Genomic DNA, 7,470 nt, shown 5'->3' on the forward strand with positions numbered 1-7,470 from the left:
GTCTGATCCCTTTATGTTTGGCCTTACCACATACTTCGCCGTTCAGAGTTAAGCGAAAAATACGAGACCCTCTGTTCCAAAAGCGGCTCAGCACTTGGCGAAAAGAAATCAATGCGGATTAGTTCTTTCGTGCTGGGGATCAAATATACGCCTGGCATTATTCAAAATGTGAAATTCGATTTCAGGGCAGCAGCAAATGATTTTCAATGCTCTGCTCACAAAATATATCGGAGGTCAAGGGACCCTGGCGTCCCCAGCATTTACAGCGCTGCCTGGGCGCTCGGTTGGGAGCGAGCTGTGGGGCTAGACGAGCAGACGATGCGGTATCAAAGGAAACAAAAAAGGACATACAGCGAGATTGCGAGCGAAGCTGTGGAGATAGAAGAGCAGACGATAGGGTATCAAAGGAAACAAAAAAGGGCATTGTACGAGATTGTGAGCCAGCTGTTCGCGGCTAGAAGAGCAGACGATACGGTATCAAAGGAAACAAAAAAGCACATAGAGCGAGATTTGTTTTCTAAAAAAATCAACCAAATAGCCGAGAAAGTAAGCACTCGGCCAATTTTGTTCATTGCTTAAAGTTAGCCAGGAGCCTCACCGTGCAATGGGATATTTTCAAGAGTTTATTGGGGGCTGTTCAAAATACTGCACGAAGCAGGTTCAATTTCCGCAAGGGGATAACGACCGAAACGGCGGCGGAGAGATAAGAAAAGAAAAAAAATGCGTAGACCACCCTCAAAACGAGTTGATGAGAAATGGGGGAGTTGGGGATGTCTTTATAGACTGGGCGTTAACGTAACTTAATCATTTCGCAACGTATTTGTCTGACCATCGGTGGCTATTTCTGCAGCCATGCGTTTTTACTCTTGTTGTAAAGGCCTCCACTTTTTTCCCTACAGCAGAACTTTGATTAACTTTTTGGTTAACTTTGGGACTTTAGATCAAGGTTTTAGCGGAACAGAACTGGAATTGTAGATGGGGATTGAGGATAGTGAGGCGCAGAAAGAGTGAACGCACGGCATAGAATCAGTCCTGATACGATACACTGTAGATGACTTGCCTGTGCCATAACAGATAACCCGCCGAAGGGAGCAGTCTGAAGCTCACGACCGGTTCCCAAATTCCCGTTTGGCTGCAGCAGGAACATATCTGCCCACACTTCCCACATGCCCATTCAAGTTGATATGTTAGCCAATGACGATGGCAACTGCAGTGAGAAGCGCACGGTCAATTCATTGCACCTTCTTTTCCTGTGGAATGAACACAGTTTCTTACAATATACACTAGAGAGGAATCTGTCGCGAGCGTCTATGCGGCCCACATCAAGGCCGTCTGTGGGGTCATGGGCCGCCCGGTCGCCTTAGCTTCGTCATTGGCTTGGCTTCAAACGTTTTAGTGGCGTAAATTCAAATACAGCGCCACAAAAAATCAAAGCAGAGTGTGTAATTGTATGAGTACAAAATAAAACACGCTGTTTGAAAGCTTGGGAAATGGAAAGTAAAGCGTATTTCTTTTACTGAGAGTCTGCCGCAACGGTTATGCCTATAGGCTTAACCATTGCGGCAGACTCTCAGACTCTAGTTGCGGCAGACTCTTAGCGCGGCAGACGGTCTATTCGCCCGTTCAGAGCGAAGGCGATGTTTTCATATGTACGCGCATAAAACGTTTCTGAGCTTTTCAAGTAATTATTATTTAAAATATTGGCAAAATAAGTAGTTAATGAGTTCCTCTCAAAATTTTACAACATTGTTAACTACCAGATTGGTCTGCAAAATAGTATTTTGCAGACCAATCTGTTGAGATCTCAACCAGTCGTCGTGCACTGCAACGACAGTCAATATCCGGGGGATCCCAGTAAAAGAGTGACCTGGTAAGGTTATAAGACAGTGTTTGCCAACAACTTGAGTTTCCTGCTCAGACGAAAACGAGAAAAAGCCACAAATTATTTGATGCCGCAGCAATGTCCTGCAATGGACGAAGCAGGGTGCGGAAGACGGGGAGGCCAGAAATCATTTCCACACACAGCAGCAACCATTCCAGTCCGGAAACCCGGAATAATATCAATAGGTTGGTAGGAACGCGCGTTTTATTTGCAAATCGCTGGGACAAGAGAAGTATTCTGACAAGAACTCGAAACGTCACATGGCGGCCGAATGCTGCCTTACTATCGCATTCTTCATTTCCGCCCCGTTGCAGAGAGAAATTCAATGGCGTACGCCAGGACAGAAGTCAGGACGGCGGGCGAAGGCTATGGCGAATACCATTAAAGCAACGACTCTTGATGAAGTTCTGGAATGTGGCTGGTTTTAAACACCGAGCCCCGTCCAAGTGACACCTACGCATTTCCGCATTCTTCGTTAATCACTTTTACGGCGCTAAGAAGGCTGGATAGAGCTCCAAGACGGGGGGCTGAGATCTGCTGATGTCCGGTTTAATTGCGCCCCGGATATTACGTTCACCCTTGTGTACTTTTATTTCTCTCTCAGCAACCAAGTGCGCCCTCTTGCCGCAGAGAAAGGAGCCTCGGCACCATTTTTGATTGCTTGAAAAAATGGACGCTATTGGCTACACCATTGAAGGATCACCTTAGCCGCTACAGTCCGGTTACAGACGGGGTACCCCATCCCACGAACCACGGAGCGGAGTCAGGAAGGGCACCAAAACAACAACAAAAAATACTAAGCAACACGACACTAGCAACGTCCCCAACAAAGCAGGAAGATCACCAAATGCATAAGAATACATCAATGTACATCGCTTTCATAAACAATATCACGCTTCCCTTGTGGAGGCCGTCTCTAAATTTACATGCTACCAGGATAGGGCCCACATCCAGGAGCGTCGATGATATCAAGAGACCATCGTGATGAAAGCCCATGCTATCACCGATTAGCTTAGCCCCAGGAAGCGCATATCGAAATACTACAGTAAGTTTCCTCACGCTACACGTAAGGGTGTCTGTTTTTTTATCGCGATCGGATATGCAGCTAAAACACTTCTCGCTGCCGATGGCGCAGGTTGTTCTTCGAAGAATCCGCCTGGGCGTCGCACTGGCACTTGCTGTTCGAGCAACGTGGACTTCGAGTCTTCAAGATCTCTCTTCGACCCGCCGCAGTGCCCTGCCCCTGTATCAGAGGCGACATTGGGCCACCTCTTAGGGACGTGTACTCGGCTCCAACCAGCCCAAGCTCGACACATGGGGGCACCAGCACATCGCCCAGGCCGCCGTCCCGATATTCATCGGAGGACGTACGGCCCCCTTTACAAGAAACTGTTGGAATTCATTTCCGAAGCTGAACTCTATAGTTTTCTGTAGTGCACCCGCATCATGTTGTTGTTTTTAAAGCAAAGATTTCTACCTCTACCTGCCAACGGTTCTTTCGTGGTGTGCGGGACAAGAAACTCCCAACGCGGCTGGGGAGGCGGAAGGCGCTTTTCACTAACGCAGCACAGTGCAAATGGCGCGGTAATAGGGCGCTATTACCCAGCGTTCCCCGCACGCAGGGGACTGCTCGCACCGGTGGGCGCGTCGGCGGGACGGCTTTGTCGTCTGCTTTAGCGGCAGTTGTTTTGGGCCTGTTTTGGCGCTGCTTCGCGTCCATTTTGGGCTTTCTTCGCACCGCTTGATTAACTTTTTCGACAGCACCTGCTGGGTAACCCGGACCCGACGGAATTAAGCGACCGTACGGTTAAGATATGTTAAGGATTGGTTTACAGGGCGGGAAAACAAAATGTAGAGACCACATACCGGCATCTGGCCGCTAAACAAACACTACCGTTTGCGCACTGCTTGCCACGAATGGGACTCCGTTTTTTAAATTGCTGAATACCAATTCAGTTCTGTTTCAAGAGTGATTGCAAAATGCGAAAGGAGCAACTGGATCTGATAAATAGCTATTATAAAAGTTCTCTCAGCTTTCTCGCAATTCTCTAACTTACTAGACTAACTAGTTTAAATCGGTATAAATGGGAATCCCGAAGCTCACATGCCAAATTGTTTCGGTGTCTGCGCTTGTGTCGCGCGGTGGTGTAGCCCCGAGCTAGCACATCAGGATGGCGAGGTTCCGCTTTCTCACCCTTCGAAAGGAACTCCTCTCTGTTTTCTTTCTCTCGACTCACGGCCTGGCTACAGCGGCGCCGTCCGCCGCTATACCCCGGTGGTGCCCGACGCTGCTGCGTTCGGGACTCCGCTGCTGCGTTCGGGACTCCGCTGCCGCGAATTCCAGGTAACGTCTTGCAGATTGTCCGATTTTGCTCTTTGTAGACCCACGTGTGTGAATTCAAGTGACGTCGCGTGGGCAGTTGTTGTGCACGTCGTTTAAAGCTTTGCTTTCCAACCACCTTCACAGCGTGGATTGGAGCCAATTTTTTAGATGCGACGCATCTCTTTGACTCTCCTTGTCCCTCCATCCATCCGTAGTCCACACGCCTCTCCCCCATTCTCCTCGCCACGCCAGCTGCGCGGTAACGCCGCTCTCACCACAGCACCATCTTGCGTTAGCGCTCGCTCCCCTCGCCATGCCAGCTGTGCGTCAGCGCGCGTTAGCGCTCGGTTAACACATGCACATGCGCTGCTCTCTCTCATTCCCCTCACCGTTAACGCGCGGTACATATAAACGCGATAACTGCGCCGTTCCACTCAGTCGCTCCACTGCCGCCGCTCCGATGACATCCGATGACTACCGATGATTTGAATGGAGACTAACAGGTCGGCTATCGCGATGGTCGGCGCAACCGTAACAAGCACCGCCCAGATGCGTCGCATCACCCCATGGTTTCCCCCCGCGGAAAGATGTGGTCAATTTTTCCTTTCATTCTGTGTCGTACCTGTGTCCTGTCTTTTTCATTGTTTTCTTGTTAAATTATGCCCTGTAGCAAAATGGCGCAATAAAAATATATCGACGAGCGGCGTCCACATAATCAGGATGGGTTTGGGGGGGGGGGGGGGGGAATCCTAGATTAAATCCTGAGTCTGATTGTGTGGACCCCAGTCCATTCGTCCCTCGAGGGAAACGAGGCCACACACGCCGCTGCCCGCTCTCATACACTCCGGGCATTTTTATCAACGGAAGAGTACCTCTCCGCACCCTCAACCTTGCACCCTCAACCTCTCCTCCTGGTCCCTTCCCGATACACTGAAATTGTATATCATTATCGTCAACTCTGGCTTCTATACCCTCCTGCTCACCCATCCCTCAGAACACAGGCGGCTCGCATTTGGCGTCGACTGCAAACACATACTACAACACCTCGATGCTCCACTTACACCTACAACTTCCCCTTCGCTCCGTCCCGAACACCGCGTATACCACCTAGTCTGGGAACAGGTGAGCGGTAAGAAGCGCAAAGACTCATGGGTACATTGTCTGCTCCCGAGGAGTCCCGCCACTTCCGGTTCGAGAGCTCTCCTGGCCTCCCGTACGCAGGCGGCTTTCACACGCGTGTGTGCGTGTTGTTTCTGTTTCCACCGAAAACAAAACGCTCATGCATTGCGATTTCAATGAACGACAACGATTAATCTTCTAGGAGGTTCTCTGAAAGGTAAGCCCTCTGCGAGAAATAAACAACACGCACACACACGCGGGAAAGCCACTGGCGTACGGGAGGGCAGGAGATATCTCGGACCAGAAGTTGCGGGAGCAGACGACCTACCCATGAGCCTTTGCGCTTTTTACCGGTCACCTATGCCCCCACGCGCCGAACCCCCTCCCTTCACTTTTCCCTGAGCAGTGAGAGGCGCCAGCTGGCCAGCTCACGGTGCGAGGACCAGGAACGCCTCATCGCTCGCGCCAAGGCTGCAGCACTGGCTCGCGGCTTTCTGGACTGAGAGAGCCACTCACTTTTATGCGCAATAAATTAACGTTTTTGCCCGCTACGATCGGCGTGCCCCGCCTTCCGCTTGACTTCGGGGCCTAGACTTCGGGGCGGCCTAGAAGCAGACGACGCGCCTCCACTGCTATAGCAACGGGGCGCATGCGCAGAGAGCAGTGGGGGTGAGATCCCGTGCGAAAAAATGTATCCCCTGTCACACGGTTGGCGAGCAGCGCTGTAGCCGCCATCAAGCCAAGCCAAGGCAAGCCTGCAAGAGTAAGCGTCATACGAAACGCCGTAGCAAATCATCAAGCATGATTCAGAGAGGAAGACAGAACTCTGGACGTTTTTTTTTTTCCTACAAAATAAAGTCGCCAAAACGCACCCAGAGTGGTCTAAACATAGCCCAGGGACTCCAGACTTCAATATGCGCAAGTAACCCTACAATATTTACAAACTACTTCAGTGTCCCTTTAACTTCGGCATCGAGTGATGTAGATCTGAACGGTAAGAATATAGCCTTAAAGGGGCCATGAAGACAAAATACAAGTTTGGTTCATTTGAAAGACTGCTTTGTCCTGATAACAATGATACCGATTTCATCGCAAATTTCGAAAAGATAACGAAGATATTAAATAAAACTTGCAATGCAGTGGCGACTCGCTAGCCAGTTTCTGGCAACTTTTCTATGACGTCACAGAAGCTTGTTTGGGCAATTGACGATGGCCGAACTAATCAATCGCCAGGACATATGACTGGACGATTGTAATTTGGCCTCCAGTTCCGTTTGATCGAATCACTTGAATGCTAACGTGCAGTTAACGCACTGAAAATTATGTTTTTAGTGGTGGCCCATATGACGTCACTCGCGCCCATAACACGTCACTGTGGCGCGAAATTTGAAAGTTCTTAAGTATTTCTTGGGTTTATCGGTTAAAAAACGTCTTCTGTGGCCGGAATGGAACTGAGTGAAGTACTGAAGCCTAGCTCTTTAAAGATAAACGAAGTTGTATTTTGTCTTTATGGACCCTTTAAGTTCGGCGGCGAGTTATGTCGATGATAAATGGCCGGCTTATAGCGTTGCCATGGGCAGGGAGTTATGACTGTGATAGCGGCAGGGATATAGCTTTGCCTTCGGTGTCGATTTATGGTTGTGAAAGTGCCGAGGCGATGAAAGCATTACCTTGTGCGGCGACTTATGGCTCTGGGAATGGCATGCAGAGAGGAAACCAGCACTTCCGAATCGATTTTTGTGGAAAATAAAGTCGCGTAAACACACACAGAGTAGTCTAATCGTGGCTGCTAAATAAGGCTGCTAAAAAGGTAATAACGGGATGTATCTTTTTTTCTTCACAAAACTATTTATTTTCACAAAAAAAAAGTAAGATTACGGGGACAAAACTCCTTACTAACTCCTTACGAACTTTACCACGCCGCAGAACCGTACGTACGTTCTGGCACTAGGTGATGATGATGGTTGGAGTTTTTTTGGCGCAAGCTGCCACTAGGTATGGACCCTATATGCTATCGTTACTAGTCTAGGCCGTGAACTTAGTAACTGCTGCTTGTTTGATTCTAACATTTATTGATAGTAACAAAAATGTATGAATTATTGAACATAATAACTACAGCACTTTTCCCAATCCAAATCACGGTTAA

Source organism: Haemaphysalis longicornis, unplaced genomic scaffold, assembly GCF_048455015.1.
Source record: "Haemaphysalis longicornis isolate Haplotype H1 unplaced genomic scaffold, Haemaphysalis longicornis Haplotype H1 scaffold_6, whole genome shotgun sequence".
NCBI classification, from domain to species: domain Eukaryota; kingdom Metazoa; phylum Arthropoda; class Arachnida; order Ixodida; family Ixodidae; genus Haemaphysalis; species Haemaphysalis longicornis.